The sequence below is a fragment of the Antechinus flavipes genome, chromosome 6 (assembly GCF_016432865.1).
Source record: "Antechinus flavipes isolate AdamAnt ecotype Samford, QLD, Australia chromosome 6, AdamAnt_v2, whole genome shotgun sequence".
NCBI classification, from domain to species: Eukaryota; Metazoa; Chordata; class Mammalia; order Dasyuromorphia; family Dasyuridae; genus Antechinus; species Antechinus flavipes.
The window spans coordinates 187,209,757-187,230,843 of NC_067403.1; the positions used below are offsets into that span (position 1 = coordinate 187,209,757).

A 21,087-nucleotide genomic window follows, 5' to 3' on the forward strand; every position below is an offset into this window, starting at 1 on the left:
GGAGAGAGAGAGAGAGAGAGAGGGAGAGAGAGAGAGAGAGAGAGGAGAGAGAGAGAGAGAGAGGAGAGAGAGAGAGAGAGAGAGAGAGAGAGAGAGAGAGAGAGAGAGAGAGAGAATGATTGAGGGAGAGAATGAGAATCCTACTCTGAGTTTTGTTTTTTCCTATCTAATATGTCATTCCTCTTTGTTCAGTATGTTTAGAACTCTGTACATTATGTCATTTTGAGTGTGGTCAGCAATATAGCCCATTGTTAAGATGTCACAATCCTGCCCTCCATTGGATCTGAAGAGCCTTATGGAAACTTTAATGGTTAATACATATGAAACATTTATTTCAATTGAACATCTAATTTATCAAAATCTAAATCAGAGAAAAAGAAGACTCCTGATGGTATGGAAAATGGATCATGCTTTTAAAAATCATATAGTTATTTAAGCCTTGTTAATAACAAATGTGTGTCAATGGGAATGGAATCCCAACATTTCTTATGTATTCTTTTTATATAGTTAGCTCTGTGTTTCTAAGTAATCCCATTAAATATTCATTAGCTGATGGAAAGAAAGAAAGAAAGGATTGAGGGAGGGAAGGAGGGAGGAAGAAAAGGAAGGAAGGAAAGAAAGAAAGAAAGAAAAGAAAAAGCAAGTGCTAAGAAACACGGCATCCACACTGATTCCACTGAACTATAATTTATATCAAAGTGTTCTACTTTTCCTCAACTTGCGCTCGCTCGCTCTCTCTCTCTCTCTCTCTCTCTCTCTCTTTCTCCCTCTCTCTTTCTCTTTCTCTCTCTCTGGAATGTCTTTGATGAAACTGTTTGACTAGTCTACCACCAGAATTCTAGACTTTTATCATTCTCCACTACTTAATGACTTTATTTAAAGTGTACATCTTTAAAAAAAAAAAAAAAAAAAGAGAGAGAGAGAGACTCTAGAATGTTGTCAATCAATTTATCAAAACCCTGCCTAACAAGAGTGTCTTGAAAGTTGCAGGATCGTGGAATGTAAAACAATATTAAATGTTTCCTATTTTGGAAAGGTTGTTTGTTTAACATAAGGTAAATTGTCTTTTTTACAGGTTGTTGATCAAACTTCAGTAACCCCTAATATCCTTCTTAATCTGAGAGGTATAATCAGAGGTACCTGGCTGATTCTTTTGGGATAGCTGCCTGTTCAGGGTCACAGTGAAACAAATGGAGGCAGTACAAAGTGAAGAGGGTGGGGTGACGTTTCTCCAAATATGTTCATAAGTCACTGGCTTTCCAGTTTATTAAGGACCTCTGAAGTCTTTTGGGACAATGAAGATCTGAACAAGTTTTCTCACCAGCACCTGTGATAAGTGGTCACATAACTTTTCTAAAAGACTTCCAAGGAGGAGGAGGAAACCTCTCTTCCCTAAGGCAACCCATTTCTACTTTAGGAGAACTCTCACTGTTAGAAAAGCTTTACATTAAACCTAAATCTGTCCCTATCTTTCCACTCTCTGGTGTCAAATGATCCCCATTATTAAGTGAAAGTCCTAGCAACATTCTAAATACATTCTTCATGTTCCCCCAAGCCTTCTTCTCTTTAAGCTTCATGTCACCATTTTTTTTTTTTTTACTCAATCTTCATATGTCATGAGCTTGAGCTTCTCTTCCCTTGGATAATGCCCAGTTTATCAGTAGTATAAAGGTTTTGAACTGCTGTTTCATTGGCACAGGTAGTCCCCTCTGTCACCACAGGTTGGCTTTTTTTCTTCAGTACAGAGTATTGACTTGAGTATTGAGGTGAAATGACTTTCCCAGAATCACAAAGTCATTATGTGTAAAAGGTAGCACAGCAGGTCAATGTACTTCTTTACTTGTAGTATCCATCATTGCACTCAATTCTCCAGGTGTTATGTGGCCAGATGAGAGTTTAGTGAAAGGAATAGTGACCTGCTTAGATATAAATATCATGTCTCTTTTCTTGCCACCTACACTACATTGGCTGCATGAGCTTCCATATCATTGTTTACCCAACATTGAGTTTGTAGTCCACTCAAATCCCAGGTCCCTTTTCAGATGCACTGTTTTTGGCCATTGGATTGTGCTACCCAAGAGCCAGGTTCTACTTTTATCCCCATGATATTTTATATTATTAAATCTGAACCAACATTGTCACCAGCCAAGATCATTCTGAACTCTGATTGACCATCTCTCTCAATGTTGTGCCCTCTATAAATCTGACAAGCATCCCATCAATTATCAACAATAAAAGTGTTGATTTGATCAATGAACCCAGAAAAATGTGAAAGGTCAAGCAACATAGTCTTGAATCATCTGGATTAACTGTCTACTTAGAATAATTTAAATGACTATTCTTCCCCCTGCTTTGATAATTACCAAATTTTCCTCTTCATTTAATGTTGCATATAGACAGAATCATCTTATTGGATCTTGTATTATTGCTTCAAATCTGCCTGGACAAAGGGTGGGAGAAAGAGCCAATTAAACAAGCAATTATTTTTTTTAAATGATATAATTGTTTAATTGGGTCCAATTATTAATTTAGTTATAATTATACAAAATACTACCCAAGGAAGTTTGAAGAATTTCTAAGGATAAATTGTGCCATTTTAGTTAGTTCATAATGTTTTTCAATTCAAACTTTCTGAATTTATATAAGTTCATGAAAGAGCCTAGCATGGTAGAAAGAGCCTTGGACCAGTGTCCATGTCCTGGTTATATCACAAATTAATTTGTGACTTTGAAAAGGTATCTCCCTTCTCTGGAACTCAGTTTCCTCATCTTTGAAATGAATAACTGGGAGAAGATCTAAAATTTGATGGTTTCTTAACAAAGCATGAAGGCGAGCAAGGTTATAAAAGAGATTATTTGAGAAACATAGTAATTAGCAAAGGAGGACATATATGCTAATAGACACTGAACAATTATAAGATAGAGATGAGAAGGAAGAGCATTCCAGCCATGGTGGGACAGCCAGAGAAAATGTCTGGAGCCAAGAAAGTGTCTTATCATACAACAGCCAGGAGTTTAATGTCACTGGACTGAAAAACACATGGATGAATGTAAGATGTTCAAAGTTCTGGATAAATCTAAGAGGTTTCATAAATGTCAACTATTAAGGAACAGAAGAGATTGGATAGGCAATGATCAAGGCCTTAAAAGGATAAAGGCCAGATTTGGGTCTAGTCTGCACAAAAGCACATAGGTAAGAGAATTCAAAACAAGACTGTGTACCAGCATGGAGTTGTGGCAAGAGTTCTGTGCTTGGAATTAGAAAAGCCTGGGTTCAGATACCATCAGTAGGCATTTATTTGCAATATAATACACTAGACAAGTCACTTCATGAATGCCTCAGTTTCTTTATCTGTAAAATGAAGATTAAATTCAACAGCCTCTAAGTTCTTTTCCAACTCTAAATCTATGACCTTCATTCTGTAAACCAGTAACAATTAGTTGTAATTTGGCTAGAAAGTACACTGAGGAAGAAAGGTCATGTAGATGATGAGCCAAGTCATGGAAACCATGGAAATCATGCCAGGCAATCCATCTTTTATCCTCTGGACACTCAGGAGCCACTAGAGAGTTTCATAAACGACAACAACATGGTCAAATTTGAGTATTAGGCTGCTAAGTGAAAGGTAGTTTGGAAGGAAAAGAAACCAGAATGAAAAGGACTTCCCTTCATCATCAAGAGGCTATTGCATTAACCATGCAGAGAGCTGATGAGGTTCTGAAATAGGGTCAGTGCATGTATGAGGGGTCAAGAGGACATAGGTGTGAAGGCAAAGCTGGTAAGACTTGGAAAGGGAGGACAAGGAGTAAAGACGATCCAAAGATTGCTACTGTAAGTGATGGAAGGGTAGTATTCCTTCCGGCTGGAATATGGAAGTTATGAAGCTGATGACTTAAGAGGGAAGTGCTGAGTTCAAGTTTGGATATAGAAAATGCTCAAGCTTACTTCATTCCAGATGTTTCTCCCCCCAACCTTCCCCAAGATATTAGAATAACATGACTAGAGTTTTTCACACAACTACAGAAACCAAGCATAAATGGAAGGTGCAAAACAGACCATGTATGTTCCTAGCAATGGAGTATTTGAGGGTTGGTGCAGGTCTTATGCACAGACCTCCAAGAAGAGAACGGGTATATTGATGTAGACTAGAAAGAGAACGATTTTCTCCTAGAAAAATGTTCCCTGAAAAACTTATCTCTCTCTACTCAACATATGAATAGAAGGAAAAGGTATCGTTAAGAACTTACCTCATTCTATTGAACCTGTGCATAGATAGTGATGGTCTCCACGCCCTAGCCTGTCTCATCATATGCAAAACAACCAGGAATAATCCTGCCTGATAATCTTTTCATTCTTCTTCACTTATCTTCACTGGCAGAATGGAACACTGTAAAAGAAGTGGCATTCAATGTTTATAGACTGACTGAAGAAACAATGATGTCCATGGTAATGGTCTGTCTTGCAACCCCATTTTTGGGGATGATAGAATTGCATGAGGGGAAAATAGTCCATTTGCCCAGAAGAGAGGCAGAAGGACAAAGAGCCATCATGATCCTTTCCATACCCTATAAGATTTTCAGAAGGATGAGATGTGCACACAAGTAGCCATGATTCAATTAACCATTATTTATTAATCTGCTACTATATATAAGAAACACAATGCCAAATGGAGGCAGTCAATAAGAAAAATATAAAGGTTCATTTTAGAACAGAGAAGGGAAGCATTAGGAAGCAGAAGGCATTTAAGCAGGGTTGTGAAGGATAAGGCAGAAGAAAAGAGAAGCAAAGGAATCCTCTAACCTGGTTCCTCTTTAAATATATTGATATTCAAATATAAACATTTAAGATCATCAATTCCAAGTCAGAATAAACATCATCTAGCCCATTTTATCGACCAGAAAACTGAGGCTCAGAGAAAAGAAGGGACATGGCCAGGATCACTTAGTTAATGAATGACTATAGCTTTGAGTTTACTTCTGAGAACTATCTGCCTTCCCAGTAATCCTTGACATCCCCGGTACACACTATTGGCCAAAAAAAACAAAAACAAAAACAAAAAAAAAAAAAAAAAAAAAAAACCTATATATTGAATTCTCCTTCATTCTCACCATGACAATCAAAGAAGGGCCCTTCCAGAGAGAAGTGTGAGCTTTTCTGTTCTTGATTTCAGTGAATGGCCTTAGGTTTACCTGAAGCAAACTTGAAGTTTAGGGGACTATCTCTCTTTCTTTGAGTGATGCTACCATTGCCTAAAGTTCTTTATAATTTGACCTCATCCTCCCACTTGGATCATTTTTTTCTTCAAGAACCCCTGGAAATTCATCACCCCATCCACACGGTTCAATTATTGTGTTTCATATGTATATGGAGCATACCTTCAGTCCTATTTCAGTGGAAAGTGTTATTGAAAATGAAATCAGAATCCTAACAAGAAATAAGCATTGTGCTTGTTTTTGTCCACCCCACCTATATTAGGCCCTTTAAAGAAAAAGTGTTAGAGCATAAGGGCATGCTTCAAAATGTGGGGATTCTCCTAATATGACTTATAAAATGTAAGTTCCACAATATATCCACATGTACCAGGCAATGAAGATTTTCCAAGATATCCTGACATAAGGGTCCACAGCCTCCTTTTTACTTACCCCACAATCTTTGTTTTGTGATCAGAATAGCAGAATGTGGCCCTGTACTATCTGAGGTGAGGCTCACCTTCCAGGATTGATATTGGGTCAAATTTAGTGAGCATTCAGAGAGGGATGCTACCCCATTTTAAATTGCCTGGTAAACTTTTGGAAGAGGCACCCAACATAGCATCCTGAAGTTTGAGGTCCTCAGAGTTTGCAAGGTCTGGTCCCTTGGGCACTGAACCAACTTCAAACGTATTCAGATTGTTCATATGACCAGCAATCTCTATACTTGGAGGAAGTTTGTACCATTTCAGTTTGGGTTCTCTACTCATACCCAATACTAAAAGTAAGGATGCACTATCAGTCAACAAACATTTATTACATGCTCCTATATGAGAGGCACCATGCTAAGCCCTAGTGATAACAAAGAAATATTGTCCCCTTTTTATGGTCCAAATAGCCATAAATTCACCTAAAAGACTTGCTTGAACACTTTGATAGGTTGGTTTTTCAGGCTAAATGATAAAGACCAAAGAGAAGAAAGTCTTGATAGAGATGGAGACACTATATTTTCTCACGCTAGTGGAGTGAGAGTTGGAATGAAAGAGAATGGTAACAGCATGGGGAGATAGGACTCCATTATTTTAGAGGCATGAAATGGGATATATCATCCAGTTTTTTTCTTGCAGACTAGTTCTTTCCATATTCTTAGGGAAATCTATACATCCACAAACTCATATCAAAGAGGCTTTACTCAAAAGAATCCTAAACAAGAAGGTCAATCCAAACATATCTAGATATGGGGATACCCACATGAATTTATCCCAGAGATCCATCAAATACACACTATGAAAGCTGCCCTTCAAGGTTAGAGAAATTCAACCTTGCTTTTTTATGGAGTCAGCTACAATGGTGGAAGGTGATAAGTTTTTCATATTTTCTTATCATCATTATTTTAGTATTGAAATAAAAGCCAAAATATCAAGCACTTGTGCCTTGTGGGTATTCACTGTGGAAGATTTAACCTGTGTTGCCGTTAGGCCAAGTGTGCTGTTGTTCTTGACCTCTTGTCAGCCAGATCTCTATGTCCTTCATTTTGGGACTTCCCTGTTAATGATCTCCTTGAGTGTCAATGAAAAAGAAGGACTATTTCTTTGTGTGCTATCCAATATTTGTAATCCTTCAATATTATCAGAATGAAAGAATTTTCCTTTTGTACTCAATCTCACTTTGTATAAAATCAAGCATTTCTATTTAGACAGACTGTCTCTCTGCCAAGTTGTAAAACTCCCTTCCTTTCACATACAAAGTCAATCATTTGAACCTAGTGATTTTGTTGGGGTTGGGTCAGGTTTCATTCCTTTTGAAGGATCATCACAGGCATGAAAGAGATGCTTGGGAATGCTAACTTCTATTCATGATCTTTTTTGTTTCAGAGTTGGTGATATTACAAAATGAGAGGGGGTTAAGAAAGGAAGGGAGGAAAAAGAAGATGTCCTGTCCAGCAGGACCTCATTGTGGGGTGTAGTCCGTTCCTCGAGGCCCACGTTGGGTGCCACTTGTCCCGTCCACCGGGATCTAGTCGTGGGGTGTCGAGGAAAATGACTAAAGATCTGCAAGAGAAACGAGCGAGAAGGAGGAGGGAGACAACATTGCGGTGGAAAGAGTCTCGATTTATTGAATGAAGGTGCTTGATTATATATGATTTGACTGCCTGCGTTTTCTGGGTGGGGGGTTGCAATGTAAAGAGAAGAATGTCAGACCACAGGTGTGGCTGACATCATGGGGCATACTCATTATCTAGTTCCTGGGCGGATATGGCCAATTTCCTAGGACACACATTATCTTGTCTCAGGAATTTAGGACGTATTGTTTGTTCACAATAAGGTTTTAGCTAACCGTATCAGAGTTTATGCACAGGTAGTCACGTTCTTCTTGGCTCTTTGTTTCCTGTCTCCAACAAGAAGAAAAGAAGGAAGGAAGAAAGGAAGGAAGGAAGGAAGGAAGGAAGGAAGGAAGGAAGGAAGGAAGGAAGAAGGAAGGAAGGAAGGAAGGAAGGAAGGAAGGAAGGAAGGAAGGAAGAAAGGAAGGAAGGAAGGAAGGAAGGAAGGAAGGAAGGAAGGAAGGAAGGAAGGAAGGAAGGAAGGAAGGAAGGAAGAAATGGAATGGATTGGAATGGAAGGAATAGAATTCAATAACTTTATTCTTGGGAATAGTGCTACAGGTCATATTATTGAGCAAGGTAAGTTGAGCTGTCATTCAACCCAGCTATTCTAGGTAGCTTGCCCTTTCCTGTCCCTGATTGGCATTTCCTCAGAATCCCAGTCCCATTCTAAGCAGTGAATGGAAATGCTTTCCAGAAGAAGGCAATTGGCTGCCCACTTTTTTCTCTTTCCCTGCCTCCATCCACACTATTAACTGTGGGATTTTTCCTGGTCATATTTTCAAAGGTATCTTCTTAAGACAATCTCTCTCTCTTTCTTTCATTCAAACAATCTAATATACTCTCATCTCTATGAATGTGTAGATCTGAATCTCCTTACAGCTTGTACTTGTGAACACCAAACTGAGTTTACAGAACCTCAGTAGTTGAGATCTCCATCCCATCCACATTGTATATAATAATCAGTCAGAGTCAGAATCACTGGCTGATACATTTACAACAGGTATCATGAAAATTTGACCAATGAGACCAGTCCTAATGATCACATACAGTGTCACTAGTTCACTTCCCACATTGAAGATAATGAAGGGCTTCCTCAAAGGAAAGTCAAGATGTTGAATTACAGAAGTAGTTTGGAATGACTTGAAGTATATATAGACCTTCTGTACCTAGTTCTAGTCTACTAATGGATATTACACAGTAATTTCTTTAATTGATAACAGCTGTGAATTTGGCAAAGAAGGGGCAAATTCAAAAGACTGTAGCTGCTTAGTTGAGGACTTGATTTTGATACTGTGCTATGTAGAAACTGTGCTAAATGTGGCCCCTCATTTCCTAGGGGAAAAATAGAGGAGGAAACAGGTAATAAAGGGAGGAGGGTATACATGAGGTGTTGAGGGAAATGCATACATTTATATTCTCGCCACATCTTCAAGTAAAATATCCTTTTGCAAAATATCATTGTTAAGGGTTTAAATGGAACTGATGTGCTAATCAGTGGTGGCTAAAACAACTAGAATGAGATCTTGGGCCATTATCATTAGAGAAGAGACATCGCCATCAAAATATAAGATTTCAGTCTTATAAGAGTGAGATTGATAGATCCATACAGGGCTCTAGTTTCAGTTCCACAACTGCCATCAAGCAAAGAGGCTGTTGCTCACTATGTGATTAGCAAATCAGAACTGATTAGAATCCTGTACCTGTACAGTGGAGATCCAGTCTGGCTCTCAGGAGTATCTCTGTAGTCCAAAGCATTCACAATGAAAATTCTAAAAAGTATACATGCTGCCTCAGGATTCAGTCCCCTCCCATTGTGTGAACTACAGTCAATTCCCATTTGAAGCAAGGTTGTGGGGTTACAAGGAAAATATCTGCTTTACTAGGAATACAGCTTTCTGAGACAGTATTTTGATCAGGCAATCCTTACACAACTGGTTAGATATTTTCTTCGACTTAAAGTCTGAGGAGGTATAAGTTGTATGACTTGTCTGTACATGCTCATAGTTCTCCTTTCCCTGTTCAGTAGACAGCTAGTTGTCCAGTCCTTTGATAACTTGGTCTTGCATAGTTACACTAACTTTTTATAATCCAGGATCACCAAGGGTCCTAGCAAATTTCTGTCTCCCTATTGAAGATCTTGACAATAAACTCGGGAATTTTATAATCCTTTTTTTTCCCCCTAGCAGGTCTCTTCTGAGCTAAAATCATGATTAGTTGGGAGGCTTTTTTCAGCCTCTTAGTTGGGAAAAAAATGTATTGGTTATGGATTGCATCTTTTCTATTCTTTAAGACCCCCGTGCAAGTCAATAGTTGGTGTGACTCTCACCCAAACCATACTATAAAGTCTGTGCATCTACCTTTCTTAATGGAGTTGTACTAAATAATGTCATGCGAGGACTCCACTGAGGTTTTGGGGTTTGTTGGGAGTGGGGGTGTTTGTTTGTTTTGTTCTCACTGTTCCCAATATATTCAACAGAGTGAGACTGAAAAACTCAAGCTTTGAGTCTCCTGGGGGATGGTTATCTGTGTTTCTATACTTCTTGATGCTTACTCAAGCTGGCATTCCATTGACTAGTAGACTTACAAAGTCTCTACCATGGTCAAATGGATCCTGGCAGAGAGCCCACATGCTAACAGATACTTCAACCACTACACATTAGCACCAGTAGAAAATTTCCAGCTCCTTGTTGAGCCTGTGAAAAGCTGGGGAAAAAATTCCCATGTGTAAAATAATGAAGATAATAATGGCACCTACCTCACAGGATTGTTGTGAGAATCAAATTAGATAATATTTGTAAAATGCTTAGCACAGATCCTGATAAATAGTAAATGCTTAATAAATGCTTGTTTTAAAAAAAAGAGAGAGAGAGAATTGGGATTGGTTCTAATCAGCATTGACAACCCCAAAAAAGTTGTTTTATCTGGAAATTGCAGAAGTACAATATTCACCTGAATGTTGACACAACCTCTTGGAAATATTCATACTTTCTCTGATATTTCCAAGAAATAGATAGAGGTAGTGTTTTTTTCCATCCAGTATTCCAACAAAACCCTTTCATAAATTAAAAAGCAACTTTCTCAAACATATCTAATAGAATAACTGTAATATGATAATCACTTGACATACCTTTTGGAAAAATCCAGTGTAATTCATTTACTCTGTCTTTATGTAAGGTTCTATATGTCCACAAGAAATGCAGCCATTTGGATTCAATATTTCAGTTTATTCCTAAATATTCTAAAATCTAGAATAACCTCCCTTCCCAGCCCTATCTCCTTTTCCCCAAAGCTCAGGCCTCAAAATTAGTTTCTCTGACAGGAACTCTGCTTTTTCTTTTTTTCTTTTTTTGTCTTAGATACCAGACACAACCCTGTGCCCATCTTCCCCAATTAAGTTTAGTGTAAAACCTTGTGTGGGACTACAGGAACTTCCATTATTTTGCTATTTTTCCAGTATTCTATTCTTCATCCTGTGCTATGTGTTCTTAGCTTTGTACCTGGATCTTGAGCATACTTGCCTTTTTTTTTTTTTTGCTTCCACTGCTTATTCATGAAAGAAAGTTCCAGTGAGGTTTATTTTTTTTCCTAAAGAAATCTTCTTTTGAGTCCCATGACCATACTCTAGCACTGATTTTTCCATCAACTAGTGAATATTTGGATTCCACCAAAGTCTATGTTTATCTAAATATCCTTTTAGGACTCAGCTACATACCATGTCACTGCATGGTCCAGTCTAACTCTTTTCTTTGAATTATCTTATTCAATTTTTCTAATTTTGTAATTCACAAAAATGTCAAACTCAGGAAGAATCTCACTTTTGTACTAATAGATATTATAAATGTGGCATTTACTTGCCCGTTGTTCAACTTCTACCATATTACCTAATTCTTCTTTGGCAAACTAGTATATTTATCATGAGTCCAGGGTTCTTAAACCTTGATTTCTTTACAATTTTAAAAGTGGTTCCCCAAAGACTTTCCATTAATCTTTTCTAACTGTGATGCCTCCCAGTTCTGTAAAGACTCTGATACATGACCTATCCAACCTGCCCATGTCTCTTTTCCAGCATGATGTGATTCCTTCTCAGACAATATTCTCAACTTGGCTCCACATTGTTGGTGGAGAACAAGGGATAAAGACAAGCAGCTGACTGTTTAGCACATGAAGCGATGCACATAGGTGTAATGACCGCGTATTTAAAATCAGCCGGAGTCAGGAATTCAGGTTAAGGGAAAAATCTTCAATATTTATTGAAGTGAAGAGGTGAATAAAGATTGCGATAGCAAATATAGGCAAGAAAGGTTGAGATAGAAATATGGACAGTTGCGACAGGAAGCCAGCTAACAGAGAGATGTGAGCTGAGCCAACCGTGGCAAGGCAATCCCAATAGTCTCTCCTTCCCTTCCTTTTCTACTCCCCTGCCTCCACCCACCAAAATTGTCATTTCCTATACAACACATCAGGACTTGCACAAAGAGTGGGCGGGGGCCATTCTTTCTCAAGCTTATATATTAATAGAGTATGGTCCAATTACTATTTAGCCTCATGTGCTTGGGACCTCAGTGCATCAACTCAAGCCTCAGCCCATTACACAAAGGCAATTTGCTTGAAATATATAAATTAGCAAGTATAAACATTCAATAAAATTGGAAAAGCCAAAACAGAAGCTATTTGTAATACTGAACACAAGATTTGGATGGATCCAAAACAACACATGATTGAGCAGAACCAAAACAGAACCCAAACATTTCTCAGCTTCCTTAGAGCATCTCTGAGGTCAATCTGATTTCTATGGTAAGTTTTGGATTAGACAGTTTTCTAGCCACATAAAGCTAGGTTCAAATAAGATTAAGAAATAAATGATTCCTGCCCTTTAAAAAATGTTTTTGTGTCTGGTATAGAGGATTTGGCTTAAACTCTACTCAGAAGTAGGCTTCCTTAAAATGGTGTAGAAAACCTAGCTTTGACCCAAATAATAGGTGAGTTGTTTGTTTTAATTTCTGACTTAAGTATTCTTAGTTTCTCTGTAGTTTTGGTTCATTTTTTTTTAAATTGTGTCCAATTCTTTGTAACCTTATTTAGAGTTTTCTTAGCAAAGTTTTCCTCCTGCTGCTCCTTTTACAAATAAAGAAACTTAGACAAATAAGGATAAGTAAGTTGCTTATAGTCACACAATTAATAAGTGTCTGAAGTCACACTTGAGCTCAGAAAGATGAATTTCACTTCCTTTAGTTCCAGCATTCTATCCATCAAAGCATTTTTCTATATGACTAACCCTCTTTTCTCATTATGACATGGTCCCCTGCTCTGCTGACCATATCTTCATCCTCTTCAGGTCCCATCAGTTTACCTAAAGTTTTTAAATAATCAAATGGACCGGATAATTTACAAAGTGCAACCAGAGAGGTCTCCCAGGTCTTAAATTTACTGTATATTACCTTATAATTTACCAACTCTTTTTCATGTTTCTCTTCAGTGCTTCTGTTATATCCCTGTTTTTTTTTTTTTTTTTTAATGCTCTGGGCCCACTTTTAAATTAAGTGGGAAAATAGCCTGAGGCTCTTCTATTTCTATTTCCATAATATTATAATATCTTTGATGAAAGTTATATTCCATCTGCTCAATAAATTGATCCATAATGATCATATCTAACAACCTATAATACTAAAATGTGAATGTAAATGTACTATTATACCTCAATAACACACACACACACAAAAAAAATGTTCTAAGCAAGCAGAACTTAGCAGATAAACATCAAAGTTATTATGCAAATTAATGGCAATTAACAACAATTGTATTAATATACCAAAAATTGTTAACAAGACAGTAAATTTCACATATATATATTTCATCACAACACATATGATATAAAATCAATAACAAATTACAGGACTAAGGTTTCAAAGCCCTTCACAATTATTACTTCATTTTATTCTCACAACAATCCTGGGAGGTAGGTGTTATAATTATCTTCATGTAAAATGAATAAAGATAAATGAAGTAAAACCAGAACAAGACAGTGAATGACTTGCCCAAGCTCATGCACCTATTAAGTGTCTGAAGCCAACTCTGACCTCAGGTCTTTGTTATTCTGGGTTCAGTATATCCTCAGCATCGCCATCCCCTAATCTCTCCTTGTCTGCAGAATTTGACCCACTATTACCTCTGATAAAGCCTACACCTTTCCTTACCAAATCAAGTGAACTCTGTACTATATTTGAATAGTATTGAACTGAACAGCTAGATGGTAGGAATTGAGTGCAGGATCTGGAGTTCAGAAAACTCATTTTCCTGAGTTCAAATCTGGCCTTAAACATTTCCTAGCTGTGTGCTAGGGCAAGTTACTTTCCTCAGTTTCCTAATCTGTAAAATTAGATGGAGAAGGAAATGGCAAACCTCTCCAATGCCTTTGCCAAGAAAATCTCAGTTGGGGTCATAAAGTATCAGATATGACTGAAAAACGACAAAACGACAACTATTGGATCATTGTTTGAATAATATAAAACTATCATGTTTGAATAGCATAAAACCATTATTGAATTACTCTCTTCTCTATATGTAAAAATCTCTTGATTCTTGTCCTACTGACCATCATGGCCTCAAATATTAAACATTTATTAGCACATATCAGCCAATGCAAAAATACAGAGATAGAAAAAGGAGAAGATATGATAGACAAAGAGAAAGCCAGTGTAGCTGGATCACAGATTGGGGAAGAGAGAAAGTAAATTAAACTTGGGGAGATAGATTAAGATGAAGTTGTAATGTGCTTTACAAGTTAAACAGAAGAGGTTGAATTTTATTCTAAAGGAAATAGGGAGTGTCTGCGGTTTATTGACTAGAGGAGTGATATGGTCAGCTTTGTACTTTGTGGGATAGATCAAAAGAGTGAAAGACTTGGAGAAGTGAGAAATTCTGAGGCTATTGCAATATTCATTGCAAGCAGTGAAGTAGACCAGAGCCCTGGTCCCAGCTGTGTGAGGAGAAAGAATGGATCCAATGCAAGAAATGTTGTGGGGATAGAGAATGCAAAATTTGGTATATGAATATATAGGGGGAGGGAGAAGGAGAAGTTCAGGATAATACCAAGATTGCTGCATTAGAATGAGTCAGGGGGCTACCATGATTGTGGCACTGCACCAAAGTCCTGAGTCTCAAGCTCAAGAGGCATCCTACTTGTTGTTTAAAAATTCAGGAAGAATGACTACTCAGGATTCAGTTGCAGCTCATTAGCATAGAACGCATAGAATAAGTGAACGTACAGAAGAGAGATGGGATCAGTGAAGAGAATACATAAACAGACCGAATTTTGGCCATGCAGGGGGAAAAGACACAAAGTACAAGGTCACAAGATGCCAAAGTTAGAAAATTGTATAGCTCTCAACATGAGGCTCAAGAATGGGAATGTCTGAGGCAAAAATGGCTTATCCAATAGTTTTATCCAAACCACCTTAGGATTGGCCATTTCTACACTGGAGAGACCTTTAAGGTCTCTCATTTGCTTATCCTTGCCAATTACTGCTTTGGATGAGAACCATAGAAGCCTGATGGATAACAACTTAAGGCCTACTTGCTATGACTTTTACAATTGTCCCTTTAGCCTAAATAACTCCATTTTATCACACACTTATAACCTCGATTATAATTGCAATTATAACCCAGAGAAATTTGAAGAATGGTGGGGCCATTAATAGAAATAGGGACATTTGGAAGCAGTGAATGTTCACTTTTGGACATGTTGATTTAGTTGTCTGCTAGAAAGCCAATGGCTACCCCTAAAGTTTCTGCCCACTCCAAACTCTTTAAGATTTTGTAATTCTTGTTTTTAAATATTGACTATATTCTTGTTATTCCAGATCCAATGTTCAGTCCTCTACATCATCATTCCCTAATCGCTCCTTGCCTGCAGAATTTGGCCCAACCATTATCCCTTATAAACCCATACTCTCTACCTTTCCTTATCAAATCAGGTGAATTTGTACTATATTTTAATAGTATAGAACTGCTAATGAATAGAACAGCTAGCTGGTAGGGATAGAGTGCAGGATCTGGAGTTCAGAAAACTCATCTTTCTGAGTTCAAATCTGGCCTCAAAAACTTGGGTAAGTCACTTGATTCGGTTTCCTTATCTGTAAAATTAGATGCAAAAGGAAATGGCAAAAACTTTCTCCACTGCACTGGAGGATAATCATTTCCTACTTAATTTAATAAATACCCTTTATGAATTGTCTCTCCCAGGTACCCATCCCATTTAGAATATAAGCTCTATGAGGGCAGGCAATGCCTTGTTTATTTGTTTTTGCCACTCCTGAACTTAGTATAGTGTTGACACATAGTAAGCACCCAGAAAATTCTCTACATCTCATTGTCTATCAAATATTTATCCATCTATCTTCCTATCATCTATCTATCCATCTGTCATCTGACAATTATCTATATCTGGCCATCTGTTATCTGGCATCTCCATCATATGTCTTTTATTAATCTATTAATCTATATATCTATCATTGCTATCATCTATCATCTTTATTAATCTATCTACCTACCTATCATCTATCAAATTTATCTATCAATCTATCTCCCTATTTATTTATCTTCTCTATTATCTATCTCCACAATGATTTAAAAGAGATAAAACTTTAAAAAAAAAAAATACAATCTTTGACCTCATGAAGAACACAATTTTATAGGGATATATGTCATGTATACACATGGTCAAAATGTCACATGGTTTGTATTAGAACTAGTTGAATCCCTCATCATATTATTACTTAATATCTGTGTGACCCTAAGTAGGCAGCTAGGTGATAGCAGCTAGTTGAAGTCTGTAAATTCTGAGTTCAAATCCAGCCTCATAGACTTACTAACTGTGTGACTCTAGGCAAGTCACTTAAATCTGTTTGTCTTAGTTTTCTTATTTGTAAAATGAGCTGGAGAAGGAAATGGTAAGCCACTTCAGTATCTTTGCCAAAGAAAACTTCAAAAGAGGTCAGGAAGAATCAGACACAACTTCAAATGACTAATTAGCAGGCCCTAAATTCCTTCCCTTCTCAGCCTCAGTTTCTCCATCTCTATAATGGAGTCACAGAGTTTTTATTGTGAGACTCATTGAAATAAGATACAAAACACTGTGAAAACCTTGGAGTGCCATAAAATTTTGTTGGCTATTATTGCTACTAACAACAATTAACAGGGAGTCATTTTTATAGAGTTCCTATCTATTTTGAACTTTGTCACCTTGATAATTACCCAGCCTGAACTAGTTCAAGATGACAACTCGATTGTGGTACTTTCAAAGAAAACTGGCTACCTTTGTTGTTCCTGCTGGTGTAATCACACTGAATGAGGTCATTAGTTAGATATGAGACATGCCACTGCCTGCTCAGCCATGTGAACTACTTAGTGTCCATTGGCACTAGAAACATGGGTATGTGTGTGTATGTGTGCATCCTTGCATCTATGGTAGGACAGAGGAAAGGTATTAAATAAAAACTGATTTGATGCATCAGAAAGGTGTAGAGTAAAATCATTTACTCTATCTAGTATCAAAGTCAAGAAGTAGCTCAGACACACAGGTTGATTTTACACATATTGGTGTTAATAGGTTGAACCCGGCAAAGTGTGGAGTGGCTAGTTGGAATAAAGAAGATCTGTGTGACTATTATGGAGCCCTAAGCAAGTCATCTAATTTCTGGGTGCCTCAGGAAATTCACATGGACTCATTCCCAAGTCATAGATGGACCTTGCATTGGTGAAGGAATGCTGTCTTTAGGAGTGCCCAATAAATGACACAGTCAGTATTAACATAGAATAAACATCTTAAAGGTAAAATTCACCTCAACTTATTCCTGATTTTAAAATTGACTCCCACTAAGTATTAATTAAATCAAAGTATTTAATTAGCTTGATTAAGTCAAATGTCTTAATTTAATTGATTAAGGGTTGGGTTAGATTAATTAAAGTATGAATTCTTTAAAATGGAGATGAATCTTTATTTAAAAAAATAGTGCTCACATTATGCCAGATATCACCAGGGCTGTTCAAACTGGTGAATGACAATAACCAGTAGGTGGGATTCTAGTGGAAAACATGAAGGAGGGCTGAGCTTTGAGCAATATAGTTCTTGTGAGGGTTATTGAGTCTTCTCATTCTTTTTGAAAAAAGTAAAAGAAGGATTATCCCTGAACACAATGATTTAAGAAACTAATTCAAATCAACACATATGAAATGGGGCTGGTATTATAAGACGGAGAGAGTTCATGCCATTCTGACTTTCAAATAAGAAAAGATGGCATCTAAACCTTATGAGTCAAAAGTCTTGATTCTGAGTCCCAGCCAACACCAGAGCAGAAAATTTAAAAGTTAGTCATTAGTGTTGAATATGTTATAAATGCAAATAAAAACAAATTGAATGGGCTAGAGATCCATGGTTTTCTATGTAGTAGACCTCCTTTTCTATTATTTATTATGGGATTAGTAGGAATCAGACATGTAACTAAGAAAATTAAGGAAATCTTAGCATAGTGTGCAAGAATAAAGAAATCTCTTTGTCTCTATCTTTCTCTGTCTCCCTGTCTCTCTCTGTCTCTGTGTGTGTGTGTGTGTGTGTATGTGTGTGTGTGTCTGTCTGTCTGTCTGTCTCTGTCTCTTTCTCTCTCTTTCTCTGTGTGTGTCTCTTTCTTTTTCTTTCTCTTTCAAATGCATGCACACACACCCCTAGCATCTGTACTTCTCAAAACACATCTAGAGCAGTGTTAAGTTTTAGATACTGTAGTTTAGGAAAGATATTAGTAAGTTGATAACTATGTAAAGCAGATTGAGTAGGATGGTGAACATTCTTGAATCATTGCTAAATGAGGATTATTTAAAGAAATCTGAGATGTTAAACATAACAGTGGGTATACTTAAGGAGATTATGACAACTGTGTATTTGAAGGGACATCATGTGAAAGAAATATTAGACAGTTTTCTACTTGGAACAAGAAGACAAAACAGAAAATTGATAGAAGTTCAAAGAGACAAATTTATTCTTGATGTCAGGAGAAAACATTCTATTAATTGGGTCTATCTCAAAATGAAATGTGCTTCCTGAGAAGATACAGGGTTTTTCCTCAGTTAGGGTCTTTAAGAGAAGGCCAAATAAATACATATTGGATATGACACAGACTTTTTCAGGTTTGACTTGGATCAGATAACTGAAACCACTTCCATTTCTAACAGTCTGTAATTTTATGATTCTCTATCATCTGCTAATTTGATAAGCATGTCATCTATCTGACAGGTGTGACAGGGAAGAGATTACATTTCCCAGTAGAAGCTGCCTTTGGGACAAAGAGAATTGGAGCAGAGGCTGACAGATGACTACCAGGCTGGCCCGATTACATTTCCCAGTAGGAACTGCTTTTGGAACAGAGAGTTTTAGAACAGAGGTTGACAGTTGACTCCCAGGCTTGCCCTATCCTCTCTTTTAAAAAGGACTTATTGGGGAAAAGTATGGAAAGTCAAAAGAAGAGATGAGAAAGCCAAGAATGAAAGCAGGAAGCACCTGGAGAGACCAGCATGAGAACTGTTCAGAAGGCTTTGGCTGATGGAAGGGCAGAAGCCATTGTATGTGAGTGGGTTGGGGGGGGGGGGGGGGCAGAGAGAGAGATCCCAAGGATCTATAACCCTACACCCGTATAGAGAACCAGCCCAAAGGATATGTTGTAGTACAACCCTTGAAAATAATGTGAACTCCAATGTTCTCATCAAGCCCACCCTGTTTCCAGAGTAGACCTTATCTTACACAAATAGAAGGCCCCATTCCTTGAATTTGTATTCCTGAATCTTGTAGCAGATCCAAACAGCAACAGGAAGAGGTGAGGGTTTGGGAGGAAAGATAATGAGTTCAGTTGGGGATGTTGAGTTTAAAGTGTCTACAATACTTTCTCAAGATGTCTAAGAGAGTTGGAGATGGCAGACTAGAGATCATGAGAGATGTGAGGACTGGATTAATAGATATGAAAATTATCTGCATAAAGATGGTCTTAAATCTCTGGGAGCTGATGAGATTAGCAAATAAGACAGTTTAGAAGGGAAAGAAGAAGAGAGCCAAGGATAAGCACATTAGGAAGACTCTTGGTTAATGGGCACCACTCAACTGAAGATACAGCAAAGAAGACTAAGAAGGAGTAGTCAGAGAAGGAGGAGAAGAACCAGAAGAGAGCAGTGTCACAAAAACCCTAGAGAAAAGAGTGATTGACCATTTCAGAGGCTTCAGAGAGATTCAGAAGAATGGGGATTGAGGAAAGGCCATTACATTTGGTAATCAAGAGATAGTTAGTGTTGGGGTTCACCTAAAATGTTGGGGTACTGGGATATAGGTTGCAATGTCATCTCTGAAAGAATTCAGACTCAAGCCATCTCCAGATTAAACAAGGGCATTTTGAGGGAGATTTACTTGGAGTAAGGAGTGACATATCCTCCAGGGCTCTTCCTTAAGGGTGACAGATAGACAACACAGTAAAGCATGGGATTATATTGAGAAGGGAGAGTTTTTAAAAATAGGATAATTGAAGAAAACATGGAAATTAGACAATCTTGGATATGTTTTATGGGGAAAATATGTGATTAGATATAGCTCAGATAAGATGTAAAAAAAAAAAATCCCTTTTTTGTTATTGTTTTTGCTGAGGCAATTGAGGTTAAGTGACTTGCCCAGGATCACACAACTAGGAAGTGTTAAGTGTCTGAGACCAGATTTGAACCAGGTTCTTCTGACTTCAGGGCTGGTGCTCTATCCACTGCACCACCTAGGTGCCCCCCAATATCACCTTTGTTTTAGAAAGATTCAAGATATAGATAAAAGGTCATTTTGAGGAGTAAGGATATTGAGCAGCAACCAAGCAACCATCAATCAGTAACTTTGGAGAGGGCAATTCCTCTTCAGTGACAGGGTCAGAAGTTAGATTGTAGAGAATTGGAAGAGATAAAGGCAAGATCCTGAATAGAGAGCTGGTAACATACTATTTTTATATATGCTTCCTCTCTTCCAATTTTTCTAATTGTATGGAGGGATGGATAGATGTATGGATGGATAGATAGAGAGATACACACATGCACACACATACATACATATATATACATATATACACACACATGCATATATGTGTGTATAGATACATATTTTAAAATGTTTATATGACTCATATTATTTATATATAATATCTAAAGGTAACTTGTTCCAGGTCTCTTCACTTCCCATCAGCTGCTCTATTTAATTTCAATTCCATACCGTACCTTCCCCAGGGGGAACTCAACACCTGAAACCTCCTCATCATGAAGGTTTTTAGCTTTGATTACTCAATTTAGCTTTGATTACTCAATACCTCCTCAGCACCCTCAGTCGTATCTCCTCTCTGATTGGAGAGCTGGATGGTTCAACAGTGAACTCAACCCAAAGCCTCCCTTTATAAAGGACTCTGAAATTTCCAGACAAGTCGCGTCACATCAGTTACTAGGCTTGGTTTTGTCTCCCTAAGAGTATCACACCCTCTACCTCAGGGGCCCTCTAACAACCTCCTTTTCTTTACACCTTACTTTTGTGTATTAGATCACAACTTCTTGAAAGCAGGGATTGTCCTTCTTAGCATCATGCCTGCTTTGGCATATGGTAGGGAATTAGCAAATGTTTGTTGACTATTGGCTAAGAAATATAGCTAAGAAAGAGAAGAGAGATTCCAGAAGATAGCTAGAGAAGATTAGATCAAGTAAGTTTTGGGTTTTTTATTTTGTTTAAGTTGGACAAGACAT

General features: G+C 37.6%; 1 long non-coding RNA gene across 1 annotated transcript in view; it reads left to right on the plus strand.

Annotated features, from left to right (window-relative positions):
* The first annotated feature begins 18,731 nt into the window (after window positions 1-18,731).
* LOC127540618 (uncharacterized) overlaps window positions 18,732-21,087 on the plus strand; it is a 42,314-nt gene continuing 39,958 nt past the window's right edge. Inside the window, exon 1 of the long non-coding RNA XR_007948249.1 lies at window positions 18,732-18,907. This is a non-coding gene — a long non-coding RNA (uncharacterized LOC127540618). The remainder of the gene's footprint in view (window positions 18,908-21,087) is intronic.